General features: G+C 41.3%; 1 protein-coding gene and 1 non-coding gene across 2 annotated transcripts in view; one reads left to right on the top strand and one right to left on the bottom strand.

Moving 5' to 3' along the window:
• Positions 1–18299, top strand: part of LOC141630447 (uncharacterized) — a 62069-nt gene that overhangs the window by 25936 nt on the left and 17834 nt on the right. The window lies entirely within an intron of this gene.
• LOC141636450 (small nucleolar RNA R71) lies at positions 15525–15631 on the bottom strand. The gene has a single exon (XR_012541060.1). It is a non-coding gene; the product is annotated as a small nucleolar RNA R71 (small nucleolar RNA).

The following is an 18299-nucleotide window of genomic DNA, read 5'->3' as shown; positions in this document are numbered from 1 at the left end:
TTTAAAGACAACTTTGTCTGTAATCGACGACATAATTATTTGATTTTTACTTCCAAACAACAACCAAGTTAAACGAAAACAACCCAAAACTCATAAAACCAGTATTCATAATCATATGTTACTATTTTCAAAAGCCAAACAACAACATTCATCATGCACATAATTTATCTAACTTGCCAATTATGACTTACCCACATGTTTTTATTCTATCACTTTTCGTAAACAAAATCACAAATACATGACATCAAGTCCCCTATTCAAATGTTACTACCACGATGATTCATCTTTTCCACTGATTCATCCATCATACCACATATTTATCCACCATATACGTTCAACATATTCACCCAGCACATGTTCAATTCATACTCCTAACCTTCTGTACTTTTACTCAACACGACAACAACAACATGTATACTTACACATCGCTTTATATATATATATATATAGACAAAACACTTTTCCTTGCGTAATTATAACATGTCAAATTACATGTATCAATAATTATACTTTCATGCTTTACAATCAACCAACATACAATTCACGTTATTATCATCTTTCATCCATCAATTCATACAACATACTACTACATAAATACACACAACACACAATAAGCACATAACGATCCCGACACATATCCCATGGTGACCGGTTCAAAATTGTAGGGCGAGTTCGCGACTTTAGGACGTCTCCCAAGTCTTTGCATTAGCTCCTACAACCTTTACCCCGGGTTCATTTTAATTGACTCCCTATATTCATTAGATTCATTGGTTACAGGTTTCGGGATCGTCGCTCTGATACCATTTGTAACACCCCATACTCCAAGTGCCTTACCAGGACCACTCGGGTATAAGGATGCTACCATCTCGGTTACCAGGAGGCATGATAATCATATGACAATGAAGAAACATACTTTATTAAATAAGTTTAAGTGATTACATTACAAAACTAATCGTAAGCAAAATACAACTGTTCTCAAACTATAAACCAACTGAAAGGAACTGTTCTAATAAACACAAATGAAGACTAAAGACTCGATATGTGATGACTCCATCCCCACTAGATCCCACGCGTATCCAAGATATACCGCTTGAACAATCGCTCACCACCCCCGAATGGATCACCACGTTTTAAAACATTTAAACGGGGTCGATTAATCACACAACTTATATATATATATCAATAATAAGACAAACAGACAGCTGAACTGTCACACACACACACACACACCACCAACCAATCCCCATCATCTCAATACTGACTGTCCACTGGACCCGACCGCCGATGGGGGACCGACCATTCCCACCTAAGCCCCGCTCATCGTACGAGCGATAACCCTGTCCATTAATGTGCACATCCCCTTTCTTGGCGGGTTCCACGAAGGGCGAAACTAGGGCGTGAGATCACTCCCGCAAGTGACCCCACTCAGCCGAGAACGCATCTCGAGAACCATCAACAAACACAACCACAATCACAATCACAATCACAATCATCATATCAAACACCTAACTACAAAGACATCACCAATATCCCATTATGGGACTAATGCGAGTAGGAAATCCTACCGGAAAGCAACAAGCAGACGGTATCTACAGCTGTATCAAAACGCCTCTTCTACGAATCCTCCTCCTAACACATAACACATAAAGACTACCAATCACTTACTACTCATAAAACCCCCAATCTCTAAATTAGGGTTTAATCAATCCCAACAAAACGTTATGAAAATTATGTTAAAAGCTTACCCTCGACGCAAGGAATCCAACGACACGAAAAACGACAAGAACCGACCGTCTGAACTCCGGAATTACTAAGAATGCGATTAGGAAGATAAAGTGGTCGCTTTCTCTCTTAAACGGGGTTTTAGGTTTTGTAAAAGTGAATTAAAACAATGACGAATATGTTTAAATACCTTAATCGCATAATTAACAAAACCCGAGAAAACTCCCCGTAAAACCGGACACTCGATCGAGTACCCAAGGTACTCGATCGAGTACCCCCTTACTCGATCGAGTACCCCAGCTACTCGATCGAGTACCCAACAGGTCAGAAACTATCTTATTTCGCAAAACTCCCTTACTCGACAGAGTAAGGCCTACTCGATAGAGTACCCCAAGACTCATAAATACGGAGTATTACAAATATGGTTATTGATAAGGCCCTTTGCGATTTAGGTGCCAGTGTTAGTGTCATGCCCCTTCCCGTCTGCAAGAAATTGAAGATGAGTCATTTCAAAGTGACTAACATTACCCTACAGATGGCTGATAGATCTGTTAGGAGACCTTTAGGTGTCTTGGAGGATGTGCCTGTGAAAATAGGCAAGCTTTACATCCCAGTAGATTTCATTGTTTTGGATATAGCTGAGGACACCCGGACCCAAATTATCTTAGGAAGACCATTCCTTTGTACAATTTGGGCCGTTATTGATGTCGAGACAAGGGCGTCGACTCTTGCGATGGGGATGACGCTATCACATTTAGTTTGCCCAAGATTTTTAGCCCACCCAATGATAGAGGACACTTGTTATTTGGTCGATATCATTGATGAGTCTATTTATGACTTCTGGTCGGGTTCTTTTATGAAGGACCCACTGGAAGCTCTCATGCTTTTTGATGAGTCTGCAGATAGCCCAGAGGACGATGACGCTGCGTTGGATTTGCTTGTTAATGATTTAGATGAGCATGACGGGGAGCAGGTGGAACAAATGATCAGCACTCTTTGCTCCATTGAGGTAAAGGTACCGGAACGTAAGCCTCTCCCATCTCATCTTAAATATGCTTTTCTAGACGATACAGAGCAATATCCTGTCATCGTTAGTGCCAAGCTTAGTGATGATCGGCTAACCTCTTTGTTAGTCAGTACTTAAGAAAACAGAAAGCAATGGGCTATTCACTGGATGACATCACGGGGATTAGTCCCGATATTTGTATGCACGGGATAGAGTGGAGGAGGATCACAAACCTTGCGAGACGGGGGTCAACGCCTGAAACCGGAAGATGCGGGATGTTGTGATGGGCCGAGGTAATGAAGGCTACTTTGGATGACGGTATTATTTATTCGTAGGTAATTCTAGATGGGTAAGCCCGGTACGGGTAGTCCCGAAGAAAGGAGGGACTACGTAGTTAAGAATGAGAAGAATGAATTAATACCTACTCGAGTAGTAATCGGTTGGCGGATGTGCATAGACTACGAGACAAACTAAATGCCGCCACCAAGAAAGATCACTTTCCCCTTCCTTTTATTGATCAAATGGTAGAAAGGTTAGCTTCTCACAAATTTTTCTGCTATTTAGACGGGTACTCAGGGTTCTTTCAGATCCCTATCCACCCAGACGATCAGGCGAAGACTACATTTACCTGTCCTAAGGGCGTTTTTGCATATCGCAGAATGCCTTTTGGTTTGTGCAATGCCCCTACCACCTTCCAAAGGTGTATGATGGGGATATTTTCAGAGTATATTGAGTCTATCATGGAAGTTTTTATCGACGATTTCAGTGTATACGGAAGTGATTTTTCTAACTGTCTGTCTAACCTTGAGAAAGTGTTGCAGCGTTGTATTGAGGTTAACCTTGTGCTGAATTGGGAGAAGTGCCACTTTATGGTCAACGAGGGAGTTGTCTTAGGGCACTTAGTTTCGATAGGGGAATAGAAGTTGATAAAGCAAAGGTGGAAGTGATTCAAAGAATTGCCACCTCCCGTTAATGTTAAGGGGTGAGGAGCTTCCTTGGTCACGCCGGTTTTTATCGCCGGTTTATCAAGGATTTCTCCAAAATTGCTAAACCACTTACACAACTGTTGCTTAAAGATGCCCCTTTTGTGTTTATCGACGCTTGTCTTTCTGCTTTTAACAGGTTAAAGCAGGCCTTAGTCTCCGCGCCGATCATACAGCCTCCCAATTGGGACTTGCCGTTTGAGATCATGTGTGACGCGAGTGACTATGCACTAGGAGCGGTGCTTGGCCAGCGGAAAGACAAAGCCTTGAATGCTATTTACTATGCGAGCCGAACTCGGATGAGGCTCAAGTAAAGTACACTCACATCGAGAAGGAGCATTAGGCGTAGTTTATGCCTTAGAGAAGTTTCGTACTTATTTAGTTGGGTCGAAGTCACTTTTTTTCTTGACCATGCAGCTTTGAGGCATCTCCTTGCTAAGAAGGAGGCTAAACCACGGCTATCGAGATGGATACTCCTTCTTCGGGAGTTTGATTTGCGATTAAGGATAAGAAAGGAGCCGAGAACGTTAGAAGTGATCACTTGTCGCGGTTGATGCGACAAGAAGGGGAAGATTCTCTACCCATTGATGATTCTTTTCCTGACGATACTTTATTTGTTGTTGTATCATCTATTGTTAACCAAGAACCTTGGTATGCGAGATATAGCTAACTTCGTTGTCGGTGGCGGCTGCCGCTGATCTTTCTCATCGCCAAAAGAAGCGTTTTCTTTATAACGCTAAGCAAGATTTCAGGATGATCCTTACTTGTTTAAGGAATATGCGACGGTCTCTACAGACGGTGTATTCCGCAGTGGGAGACCAAAATAGTCCTGGAAGGCTGTCACTCCTCTTCATATGGAGGTCACCACGGTCCATCGCGCACCGTGGCTAAGGTACTTCAGATGCTGGTTTTTACTGGCCCTCTTTGTTTCTTTGGCGCCAAGTCTTTTGTTTCAGCTTGTGATGCTTGCCAACGATCGGGGAACATTTCGAAGAGACATGAGATGCCACAAAACGGCATCCTAGAGGTTGAGGTTTTCGATGTCCGGGGCATTGATTTCAAGGACCGTTCCGTCCGAAAAAGGTAACAGTACATCTTAGTAGTCAGTAGACTATGTATCAAAATGGGTTGAGGCAATTGCTTCACCTCATTGTGATGGTAAGACCGTGATAAAGATGTTCAAAAAGATCATATTCCCCCGTTTTGGTGTCCCTAGGGTCGTCATTAGTGATGGGGGATGCATTTTAAGGAAAAGAAACTCACTTCCATCTTGTCAGAGTTGGTGTCCAACAACGGCGTGGTTTGGGGTATCATCCCCAAACTAGTGGTCAGGTAGAGGTCTCTAACCGTGAGCTGAAGGAGATCTTGTCTAAGGTAGTTTCTAAATCACAGAAAGACTGGAGTCTTAAGCTAGATGACACATTATGGGCTTATAGAACTGCCTTTAAGACACCAATTGGTGCATCACCTTATAGGTTAGTTTATGGGAAATCGTGTCACTTACCTGTTGAGCTGGAATGTAAGGCCTGGTGGGCAATCCGTGAGCTTAATTATGATCCTAAATTGTGTGGTCAGAATCGTCTTTTGCAACTAGATGAATTAGAGGAGTTTAGGCTTAATGCCTATGACAGCTCGCGCATTTACCAGGAAAAGACGAAGAGATGGCATGACAAGAGAATCCTACCTCGGGAGTTTCATGTGGGGCAGAAGGTGTTGCTGTTTAATGCCCGGTTGAGACTATTTCCTGGCAAGTCAAGTCCGGGTGGAGTGGTCCATACACGGTGACAAAATTACCAAATTTGGATCCGTGGAGCTTGAAGATTCCGAGGGTCATAGATTCAAGGTGAATGGCCAATATGTGAAGCATTACCATGAGGCGAGTGAAGCGGACAACCGCGTTGAAGTCTTGCGCTTCGACGAGCTCGACGCGCCAGTTACTTGATACCAGAAAGGTCGTGCGGGACCTCTTAAACCAGCGCTCTCCGGGAGGCAGCCCGGACAGTTTTTTTTGAACTTTTGTTGAACTATTTGTTTTTCTTTAGCTTTACGTTGAACTTTAGACGCTGTTTATGAACCCCCTCTGTATTTTCCTTGCTTTTAATGCGTCCTTTGCAGGTTAAAGTACTCGATCGAATGTTTTTGTGTTCGATCGAGCACTTTCTGATGCAGCTGTTACTCGATCGAGGGATAATGTCCTCGATCGACCAGATCCAAACCCGTGTTAACTCGATCGAGTAGTTATTCACTCGATCGAGCTCTTCCAATACACCGGTTCACTCGATCGAGCTGTCCCAGGTGCTCGATCAAGTAGTCTCGACTTCCAGCTGCTGTTTTACGTCTATGGAGCTACTGCTTGACTTTTCTTGACCTCCCATGTTCATGGTCGGTTTGGGGAGGTCCCTCCTTATGACATTTTGTAATTTTTCCGACTCCGCCTCTCTTTTTCCTTTCAGTTTGCATTTCTTTCCCTATTTTTAGTACAATGAGGACATTGTACGGTTTGGTTTGGGGAGGTTTGCATCCATATCCGTGTCTGCATCATTTCTTGCATTTCTGCTTCCATATTTATTATTTCCGCATGCATTGTTGTTTGTTTCAAAAAAAATTTCAAAGAATTTCAAAAATTTCATGTTTAATTTGAGTCGGAACGTTTGAACATTGACGCTACTTTGAACCCTTACTTGAGCCCTGCATTTTCTTGACATTTAATTGGCTTGATTATGTGCATAATCTACGAGTTTTTGTTTCTCTCTTATCTGAACGAATAGACTTGATTCACTATGTCGGCAAGCTACATTACATTCTGAGGTTAGAACTTATTGAACTGGTGACATTCATGACCGGTTCCATTTAGGATGTGAGTAGTACTCTCTTTAAGACATGTAACATCAATTTGCATAAGCATGAGTCTAGTCTTCTTAATACCTATATGCATTCGGTCTGTGGATGGTGACACGTGTTAGGAGAGGCAGTCCCCCTTATTTCATTCTACCCATGAGCCTCACATAGCCAAATTGCCTTTTTGTCCTATCAACTACTTTCTATAATACTTCCTACCCTAGCTGAGCTAGTAACGAGTAGTTCTTGGAATGTTTTATTGCAATATGTCTACATTATCTGATTTCCGAAGATGGTGGAAGAATCGAAGGGAGATAAAGAAAGAAGGAAAATGTCAAATTTTGTCGAATTGTTGAAAAATAAATGATGAAAAGCGAAAAAAAAAAAAGAAAAGAAAGAAAAAAAAAAAAGACAGAAAAATTCAAAATGGAAAAATAAATGAGAATTGCACAATGTTTCACACTCCCATGCCTTATTTATATTTTATGGGGAGTTGACGATTTTTGGTGTTTTGTGAGTTTAGTGCATAATTTTGCACCGTTTTATCTTGCTGTTATAAGTACGAAGTTGGGATGCAGTCTATATTTGGATCCGTTGTTGCTAGCCTGGCTATTAACCCCACATATCCAAATTCATTTTAGCCCCTTCTTACCCATTACCTCACTAACCCAAATGTAAGCCCTCGGCACGTGTCTTGGTCATTAGTATGGTTGGAATGCATATGTACGGTTGTAGAGACTTTATTCATCTTAACTGCATGCATGTTCTTATAAGTCGAGTTAGGTGAGTGTCTGATTCTTTCCTATCTTTCACGTTTATACTCACCTGTGCCTGTTTTTGAGTGACGAGCGACCCGTGAGAGTCCGACATCTTTGAGTCTTGCAAGGTCGATGGTTCAGTAAGCTTGAAACATTAATTTAACTCGTTTGCACTTTTCAGTTGCCATTTTGTCATCTTGTTGCATTAAACTGGTTCTAGTGGATGATTTGTAGGCGATGCGTTGGTCCGTTCCATTGTTCACCCTTAGTTGCATTCATATTTGCTTGGGGACAAGCAAAGGTTTGGTTTGGGAGATTTGATACGTGCCTAATGTATAGTCTTTTTAGCCTATTTCAAAGACGTATTTCTATGCTTTTTATGTAGCATCGGCTACAAATACCCCGAATATTCTACTTTGGTCCGTTTGTTGTAAATTGCGGAATTGATCAAGAGGAGCTAAATCGAGCCTTAATTGTCCCAATTGTATGCATTCATGGAAAATAAGGAGCTGGAGCTTGGACATTTAACATTCGGAAGACGCGTGAGCTGAGTTCGGGAAGCAATTCAAGTCCTAACATGCCTATATAGCTCGATCGAGTGGTCTACTGCTCGATCGAATGCTCTACACACTCAAGATTGGTCGATCGATCAGTTTAAAGGAGTCGATCGAGGAAGTTCTGCAAGCAGTGCTCGATCGAGAGGTTGTTCTAGCTCGATCGAGTGATTTGCGTTCGATCGAGTAATCTTTCTACTCGATCGAGGGGTTTTCGTGTGCTTTTAGTTTATTTCCGCCTAATCTTTTATGGGCTTTTGTAATTAGTCCATAGATTAGGTTTAAGACGATTTTTCAGTATAAGACTGAGGAGAACATCACGTTACTCCCATATCTTCACTACGTACATTTGGACTGCTACTTCTATCACTGTTCTTTGGATTTTTATTCTCTACATTTGTGACTCGGATTCGGTATTATCAATCTAGTTTACTTCTTAATCGTATCTACTGCTTTTAAATCCTTTTTTCTCTTTGCTTTATAATTGTTCAATCATCTCTTAATAGCTTATTCATCATGCTTAGTTTTAATTATTTAGTTATTGTAATTGTTAATCCGACGATTATGAGTAGCTAATTTCCCTATACTAAGACTATAGGGGATCCATAATTTGAAGGGAGAGTAATCGATTTACTAGGTTAATGCCAGTATCGTCTTTGTTGTTTAAATGTTACAATTAATTGTAATTGCCTAATTGAGTCGACGCAATTAGACCCTTATTCTTAGTGGACCTTGACCTGGACCGAAAGGTTGGAAGAGGCAGACTAGTAGCGAACAATAGAGTATTGCAGCGAGGGCGAAAGTTAAACTGTTTACACTTTAGGGTGAATTAAGGACCGAAAGGTGACGTTCGCTACCCCTTAGACCGTACTGCATTGACCTGGGACCTAGATTACTCGACCAGATGATTATGGTGAACCGTTTGTCTTGGCTATTCTCCTTTATCTGTTAAACTCTTTCTTTTTATTTCTCTTCTCCCTGTCCTCTTAGTTTAGAAATCACATTTTATAAACCCCCAATTTGGTTACCTTGACGAACCTAGTTTTAGCAGACAATTTCCTACCTCTCTGTGGATTCGACCCGACTTCCCTAGCTATATTAGTTAGAGCCAGTTGGTTATTTTTGACAGGTACGCGACAGACGTGTCACCAAACATGAACAGTAACAGTAACAGGAAAAAAAAAAAAAATTCTCGGCAAAACAGCAAAGCAAAAAAACAGCACGTTTCATATATTGTACACGGTTTTATCTATAAAAACCGAAACAAGACAAATTTTTTTTTTTTTTAAATCTGTCCTCTGTGAACAGTAACCACGTGAACAGTAATGGGAAAAAAAAATTCTTTTCTCGGATGCTTTTCAAATCGGCATAAACAAAAACAACCGCAAAAAAAAACTTTAATCGGTTTTTCAGGAGAAACCGAAAGAAAGAAAAAAAACAGAATTCTTTTTTTTAAAAAAAAAAAAAAAACTACTGTTCATTCGTGAACAGTAACAGAAACAATTTTATGAGAATCATCAAAATTAAAATTCGTGGCCTTGGCTCTGATACCACTTGTGGGATTTATCTGTATGCATCCCTTTATATTTAAGGATTATAACGAATTATAAAGTGATGATAACTAGTCATAAAATAAATTGCATAAACAAAATCGTAAAGGATTAAGAAATAACCTTCGGTCCTAACTTTTATGGCCTATGAACAATATCGCAATGATATTCTCCTATCAGTTGCACCCAAGATGCTCCGAGAAATGCCCCTCAAATTGCTAGAATGAGATCCCCAATTTTTTGTAAATATTAGGGTTTTTGTGTGATTTTCTGATGAGAGAAATGATGAGCAAAACTAGGTTAAAATTAGGTTAGAAAATAATGATCTCCCATTCCCTTATAAAACCGAGTATAAGGTGTAATAGGGTAGATATTTTCCTTCCAAGTTTTCGGCCCATATACCGAAATTAAGAGAGTTAATTTCTATTTTTTTCAGTTATTCCAAAAATGTATAAAATGTGTAAATTGTCATCTAATGAGGATCGAACCCATGACCTCTTGGTTTGAGTACCCTCACTATTACCACTATGACATATTCATCTTGTTGATATTAAATATAACCGATTACATTTAATTACGAATTAACAGATTAATTCGTCCAAGCTAACATTACATATATTTAATTAAATATAACTTATTATATTCAATTTACGAATTGACATTAATTAATCTCAACTAATATTATTTAATCTTCATTAAATAATTGTCTCATCAACACATTGACTAACTGTTTAGTCATATAAGGCATCAATGTGATTATATTTCTATAACCACATCTCTCAAACACATCCTATGGGTGTGACCTTTAGGGACCAGTTGATCACCGCCATCTGTATGATAATAACGTCAAACTTTCTAGCAAGCCAACCGTTATTAGGTAATCGTTAATCAACTGATTAAAATACGAAGTATACCCTTGTGAACCTGTAAGAGATTTACAAATGTTATAACACTAATTTGTGGAGGACACAAGCTCCAACAAACTCCCACTTGTCCTCACAAGTGTATGTGCGATAACCGATTCTCATATCCTAAAATTTCTCCCACTCAATGTAAAACAATTTGCAAATCCGTATTCACAAAGGTCGTATTTTACAAGCGATCATTATCAAGAGTGGTTTCCCCGACTAGAGAGTAACTTAACTGATAAACGAATCAACATTCGAGCATGGCCATGCATCTCAGTTACAACTCCTCGAGTGGCCCTGAGAAATAACTTTACCTGATAAGGGTTGGATATTTTCCTCAACTCGAATCCTGCAGATGTAAGCACAGTATGAAATGACCCAGAAAAAATCTACTTAGCCTCCAGTTACGGCAGACCGTGAGAAAGAAACCAAATTTGTGGACCTTTGTGAACCTGTAAGAGATTTACAAATGTTATCACACTAATTTGTGGAGGACACAAGCTCCAACACTGCCTGGCTGGGAGCCTGAGCCAGAAGTCGACTAATCCTATTTTGGTGCTGGAATAATTACAAGGACGCTTCCCTTCTCAATCTGTGCTACTGCTACTGGCATCCTACATAGCTGACCTTAACAATATGTTAACAAACAGCTGGAGCAACATGATACACATTAATTGAATCCGCTAAGTGCTTCCTTCTCTCTTGTTTTAAATTATATGTTCAGTTTTATTCTTTAACTCAGCCTGTGAGTGTTTTCGGGCATTCACTGCCGGTCCCAAGCCCGGATAAAGGAGGAGGATTGTGGTAGAACTGTGGCAGCCAGCATAAAAACTTAGTCACATTTTATGGACATGAATCAGAATTTGAACATCGTTGGGGCGTCTCCTCGGAAGCGACGCGCTGCACTTCATAGACCCGAGTGTAGTGAGAAGTATGTGAGGGTTGCTAGGTCGTCGCCCGGAAGCGACGCGCCATCTTTACATCTGGGGGTGGTGTCAAATAGGCAAGGGTGCGCTACATCTTCTAGACCCGGGTGTAGTGAAAGTTTTTCAAGGGTTGTTAGGTCGTCGCCCAAAAGTGGCGCGCCACCTCGAAGTATGGGTGTGGTGTCAAATAGATTTGGATTTAGGAAGCATGGTCAAGAGCGGGTAAAGAAATCAGGACATGACTTTAGGAAGGGTAGTAGGTTACGTTTTGGTGCTTGGAATGTTGGCTCTTTGACAGGGATATTAGCTGAGGTAGGGGAGGTTATGAAAAGGAGGAGAGTGTATATAATGTGTCTACAAGAGACAAAGTGGGTCGGAGATAAAGCAAGGGTGATAGCGCGTTGGGGTTATAAGCTTTGGTATATGGGTAAAGACAAAAGTCGTAATGGAGTGGGTATTGTCATTGATAAAGATTACATCGATGATGTGGTAGAAGTATCAAGAAAGGTAGAAGTATCAAAAAAGAGTGATAGGATCATGAGCATTAAGCTTGTAGTCGGGGATGAGGTGGCGACTGTTATAAGTGCTTACGCACCTCAAGTAGGTTTGGATGCTTCTTTTCGACGAGCCTTCTGGGAAGATTTGGAAGAGGTTGTAGAACGAGTCCCTATTGGAGAGAAATTGATCATTGGTGGTGACCTCAATGGGCATGTGGGTACTAGTCGAGTTGGCTTCGAGAGCATTCATGGGGGTTTTGGGTTCGGGGAGAGAAATGAAGCAGGAAGTGACATATTAGATTTTGCTTTGGCATATGACTTGGGTGTAATGAACACTTGGTTCAAGAAAAGACATTCTCATTTGGTGACTTATAGGAATGGAGGAAATGCTAGTCAAATTGACTTCCTTTTGGTAAGGAATGTGTGGAGGAAAGAGTACACCGATTGCAAGGTCATACCCGAGGAAAGTGTCGCAACACAAGATAGACTAGTGGTGCTTGATTTTCGAGGTAAGAGAGACTTGAGGAAGAGAAAGATAATCGTTGAGGCACGAATCAAGTGGTGGAAGCTATAAGGGGAAAACCAACAAGCGTTTTTGGATAAGGTTGGAAGTAGCGATATTTGGTCGGATTGCAAGGAGAAAGATATTGATGCAACGTGGGATAAATTGGAGCATGTTGTAAAGGATTTGGCGAGGGAGGTTTTAGGGGAATCTAAAGGGAATAGATCATCAAGTACGGACACATCTTGGTGGAACGATGAGGTGAGACATGCGATAAAGACAAAACGTGAATGCTATAAGATTTTGGGGAAATGTATGAGTGATGAGAACTTTGAAAAGTACAAGGAGGCTAGACGAGCCGTTCAAAAGGCAGTACGAGATGCGAGGGCAAAATTTAACCAAGAAGTGTATGCCAGGTTGGACACGAGAGAAGGAGCGAAGGATATCTATAAACTGGCTCACATAAGAGACCGAAAGACGAGAGATATTGGGAGAGTTATGTGTGTGAAAGATATGGACGACAAGGTTCTGGTTCAGGATAACGAAATAAAGGCAAGATGGAGTTCTTACTTTGATACTTTATTCAATGGACATCAGGAACAAGGTTTTGGGGATGTAGAAGTAACACCAAGCATGGCTAATCGGGAATTTGTGCTTAGAATACAAAAGAGGGAAGTTAGAAAGGCGTTAAGGAAGATGGGGTCAAAGAAAGCAGAGGGACCGGATGGTATACCCATAGAAGTTTGGAGGTGCTTCGGGGAGAAAGGGATCGAATGGGTAACCATGCTATTCAACAAGATTTGGAGGAGCAACAAGATGCCATCAGCTTGGAGGAGAAGCACTCTTGTCCCTTTGTACAAGAACAAAGGTGATGTTCAAGAGTGTTCCAACTATCGGAAAATTAAACTTATGAGTCATACGATGAAGTTATGGGAGCGGATAATCGAGCAAAGGCTTAGGAGACGTGTAGACATTTCGGATAACCAATTTGGATTTATGCCCAGGAGATCGACTATGGATGTGATTTTTATCATGAGACAGTTGATGGATGATGCGTGTCATTTATATGATGTTTTACACCTTAGTTTACACGCATTTCAGAGCTCATTTATGTAGTTTATGCTACTATTCTCCCTATTTCCATCTACTTTCGTGTTTTTGTACATTATTGCAGAAATGTGAAGAATCCAGCGGAAATCAAGCTAAATCTGTCCCCCGAGTACCTTGCATTGCATTTTACATGAAGTATTTACACAAGAAATGAACTTGGTGCGCATTTCGAGGCCTGAAAGATAATTTTATGAAGAATTAGAAGCGGAGTACCAGCTACTCCAATCGACCGACTGACCTCCATAGTCGATCGACCATAGCACGACATACAGAAGCTTCTGTTCAGCGCAGTCCAGTCGATCGACCGGTCACAGTGGTCGATCGACCAAGCCGTTATTTTGACGTGAATTAATAGAGCGAGGATTAGGAAGCCCATTGTGTTTTAGGTTTTGAGAATAAAGTTACGTGATATTTCTATATAACGTAACCTGCTCATTCAGATACATTCATTCAGTTTTTCATCACCAGTAATTAGGGTTCTCAAGATTGTTTCGTTTTCAATACAATTTACTTTTGCATTCGGTTTCCGGATCTTTGTTCTGCAATTCTTCTCTCCTGTTTTCATACGGTATTTCCGCTGTTCCTTTAATCAGTTTTATTGCCTTTATTTCATTCATAGTATAGAATTGCTAGAATAGTTTCCCGGAAGCCAAATTATCGTTTTATGTTAATCATTTGTTCAGTTAATTTAAGTATGAATTCATTTGCTTTATTTGATAATCTTATTGCTGTTTTTATCATGAGTATGAGTAGCTAAACCCCGTGTGCTAGGATGTAAGGAATCTGTAGTATAGGCGGCATTAGAATAGGGAGACCTGGAATCGCGCCACGGTCGATCGACCGCACACCATGGTCGATCGACTGGCCACGTGAGATATGCTTCATTTTAATTAATTTAATTGCTTTGTTTGACGAATCGAGTGCACGCGACTAGTTGAATGTTTAGGAATTGACCGACCCAATAAAGATCGAAAGATAGGGAAGGGAGATAGCCTACCTAATTAAGATGACTAGATTAATGAGATCGAAAGATAAGTTAATTTAGCCTTTTAAATCACTTTTCAGGACGAAAGTTAGCATTAGTGATATTAGGGACCTGTAGCGAGATCGAAAGATGCTACCTGTTGAGAATAGACCGAGAGGACATCTTATTTTCCCATCTCACGTGTTTGTTTTAGACCTATCTAGTATATTGCCGCCGAAACTATAGTGAACCGACCATCTTAGCACCCTTTTAATATTTGATTTCATCCGTTTATTTAGTTTACTTTTCATTTATTTGCCTTTAGTTATAGATCAGCTCAAAACAAACCTCCACACACTATTACTTTTAGACTAAAATCAGACAACTATTAATTGCATCGCCTCCTTGTGGTCGACCCTGAATGCCACTAGCTATAGTAGTAGTTTAGACTATAAATATTATTTTTGGTGCACACAACGACAGGCATCAAATTTTGGCGCCGTTGCCGGGGAGGCAATTGTTTAAAATTTTTAGTTGTTTCTATTTTTAGTCTTTCTCTTAATTTAAGGGACATCTGTTCCTTAAACTATTCTCATATTCTACTTGTAGTTTTTTCTTATGCGCAGGTCACAGGGTGGTGAATTACTACCGTTCAATCCTGAGATTGAGAAGACTTTGCGCGAGTTGAGACGATCATCTAGAGTATTGCCGACAGAGGAAGAGCTGAGTACTCTGTCTAGTTACTACGAGAACGAGATGTTTGAGGAGGATCCACCTTCGTCACCTATTTCTACTTCTTCGGCAGAGACCGTCACATCTCCATATATGGCTGAAGAAGAGAGTATAGCCAGTCACTCTGAGCCGACAGCTGAGAATCTCTATAAGGGATTCGCATTACCAGGGACGGATAGAAAATTCGAGCCGAAACCGTCCTATATCAACTTGGTTGAGAGAAACCAATTCGGGGGAGCTGCAAATGAAGATGCAGCCAAACATATGGAGACATTCATTGATTATTGTTGTTTCATACCCCCACTAACCGGTGTGACCCAGTACTGGGTGAAAGAAACTATGTTCATATTCTCTCTTCATGATGCTGCAAGGGAGTGGTACCGAGACCTGGATCGAGCTGCTAATGGGATCACGGACTGGAATTCGCTGGCCTTAGCATTCTACAAGAAATATTTCTCTGCCTCGAAGACCAATGCCATTAGAGCTCAGATCACGAGCTTTAAACAGGGTCCTGATGAGAATTTTCATGAGGCATGGGTCCGTTTCAAGAAGCTGGTGCGAACTATTCCACACCATGGGTTTGAGAAGTGGAGCCTATGCAATCAATTTTATAATGGGCTTTATGACGATCAGAGGGCTATCCTAGATGCGGCAGCTAATGGCAGATTCCAGGAGAATGTTGGAGAAACTAAGGGGTGGAAAATTATTGATGATTTGGCCACCCACAAAGCTGAGTATGGAAATTCCAGGGGAAATCAAAGGAGAAGTGCTGAATCCCCTTCTATAGCTGCATTAGAGGCTCTTACGGCGAGATTTGATAAGTACGAGTTGGGAGGAGCTTCAAAAGAAGGGATCTATCATGTGAATGCTGTTTCAGATGGTCCTTTCGTCTGTAAGAGATGTGGAGGAGAAGGACATGTTTCAGACAACTGCAGCATTTCCTATGAGTCCTGTGCTGCTTTTCAACATTATAGGCAGACAAATACTTATTTTGAGCCGAATGTCCATCCGAACTTGAGGTGGAGTAGCCAAAATGTCCTAAATCCGACTCCCCCTCCACAAAGAAAGAAGCGAGCAAATTATGTGCCCCCTCATAAGCAGCAGCAGCCATATCAAAAGCCTCCATATGTTCCACAGCAGCAGCAGCAGTCCCAAGGTTCCGAATTTGCCGATTTGAAAAATTTGTTGCTGAAAGTGTCTCAAGCTAGAGAGGCCGGGATAAAGATGTTAGAGAGCCAAATCGCTCAATTGGCTAGCAAGAATGCAACTCGAGCTCCGGGACATTTACCGTCGCAGACGGATCAGAAGGAGACCCTTAAGGCTATTACTTTGAGTAGTGGGTCCACCCTTGAGGGGCCCGCTATGGTCGAGGAAGCTACTGGAAAGGATGAGGAGAAACCAAGCAAGAAGAAGTTTGTAACAAATAATGGCAAGAAAAAGACGATCAGCAGGTATGTCAGTCGATCGATCCGACATACCGATCGATCGACCGATCCGCGGTGACACACTCTCATCGTTCTGTAGAAGTCGATCGATCGATCGACATGCATGGTCGATCGGCCGACAACGATATTGAGTCTTTTCGTCCTCCAATGCCAAATAACTTGAGGGACCACTTGTTTCGAGTGCGACTACTCAAAAATATTGAGGCAAGACCCGAATCTTGATGGGTCGGTCCCATTCAAAGTATGACCCGATGACGATTAATGGTTCATTTTTGAGATGGTCTGAAGCAGGGTCAAGCTACAACAAAGAGAAGGTAGTGGATTTTCAGCCTAAATACACTGATGCCGGTATGAGAGACTTAGAGGAGAGGGCTAAGTTGCTTCTTTCAGCCCCCTATCCGGAAAGATTGGTGCCGACAAAGGAACAGGTATCGTTTAACAAATTTGAAAATGTTATTTGCAGCTTAAACGTACAAGTTTTTTTTCTTGAATTAGTTAATCAAGTGCCTGCTTATATGAAATTTATGAAGCAACTTTTATCTAAAAAGAAGTCACTTGAAACTGTGAAATCTGTCGCACTAACTGAGGAGTCATGTTCTTATTTGACCCACACTGCACCTCATAAGTTAGAAGACCCAGGTAGTTTTTCAGTCCCCTGTAGTATTGGCACCTTTTCTATTGAGAAGGCCTTGTGTGACCTAGGAGCCAGTATTAGTGTAATGCCCTTGAGCCTTGCTAGGAAGTTGAAATTGACTAGGTTTGCAGTTACCAACATGACAGTACAGATGGCTGATCGTTCTGCGGTCCAGCCTATAGGAGTCTTAGAAGACATTCCCGTGCAAATAGGGAAATTCTTTTTCCCTGTTGACTTCATTGTACTAGATATACCCGAGGATGCTCACATTCCTATCATATTGGGTAGACCATTTACGCACGCACACCGCCGGTGCGATTATAGATGTTGGTTCAGGGACATTGACTTTTAAGGTAGGGAAACACTCCATTGTCTTTGCCCAGAAAGCTAAGAAGATAGACTCCATGTGGCCCGTCACTTGTAATTCGGTTTCTGAAAAGAAATCTTATTTTGTGCTTTCTGATATACCTGCCTCTATACCTGTTTCTGCTATAACACCTCCGCCCCAAATTGGGAGCAAATTGGAGGAAGATACTTCTGTTTTGGATATTGAAGGAGCTGGTTTGGGGAAGGAAGGGCCGCATGTTTCTCCAGCTGTGAAGGAGCCAATCGTTCAAATAGGCGGCCTAGGATGTCTTAGCTATGGCATTGATGAGGAGCCTGATGAGGAGCCAGTCAAAGTGACGGAGTCCGATTTGGACTTTGATGAGCCAGAGGAGGTCATTGCTTGGGAAGATGTTGAAGCTGTTGATCCGTTGAGCTTTGCGGATGTTGGAGTTAAGAAGAGTGCAGCTGAAGAGATGAGCACGGTAGAGGCTACCTCTTGTAGCCAGAAGCCGAGCAAGTGGGCCATTCCGTGGCCGTTCTTGATCAACTATTAGTTGATCGAATGCATTATAAAACGTTTTATTGCTTTCGTTAAACTTTCTCTTTTATTGCTTTTGTGTGCGCGAGACTTCGCATTTTAATAAGTTTGCTTAGGATTTTAAACACTTTAGACTGTTACTTTGGGTTTAGCGCAATTTTGGGCGCGTTTTTATGTGTATTTGCAGGTTTATAGACAATGTTGGCTCAATTTATTGAGCTAATTCGAAAAAATTAGAACTTACAGCAGGTTTTCCAGTTGATCGACTGCCTCCTATGGTCGATCGACTGAGCTGTGACTTCCAG

The sequence above is a fragment of the Silene latifolia genome, chromosome Y, assembly GCF_048544455.1.
Source record: "Silene latifolia isolate original U9 population chromosome Y, ASM4854445v1, whole genome shotgun sequence".
NCBI lineage: Eukaryota > Viridiplantae > Streptophyta > Magnoliopsida > Caryophyllales > Caryophyllaceae > Silene > Silene latifolia.
Note: the sequence above shows the minus strand (reverse complement) of the source record. Positions and strands in the feature narration are given on the sequence as shown.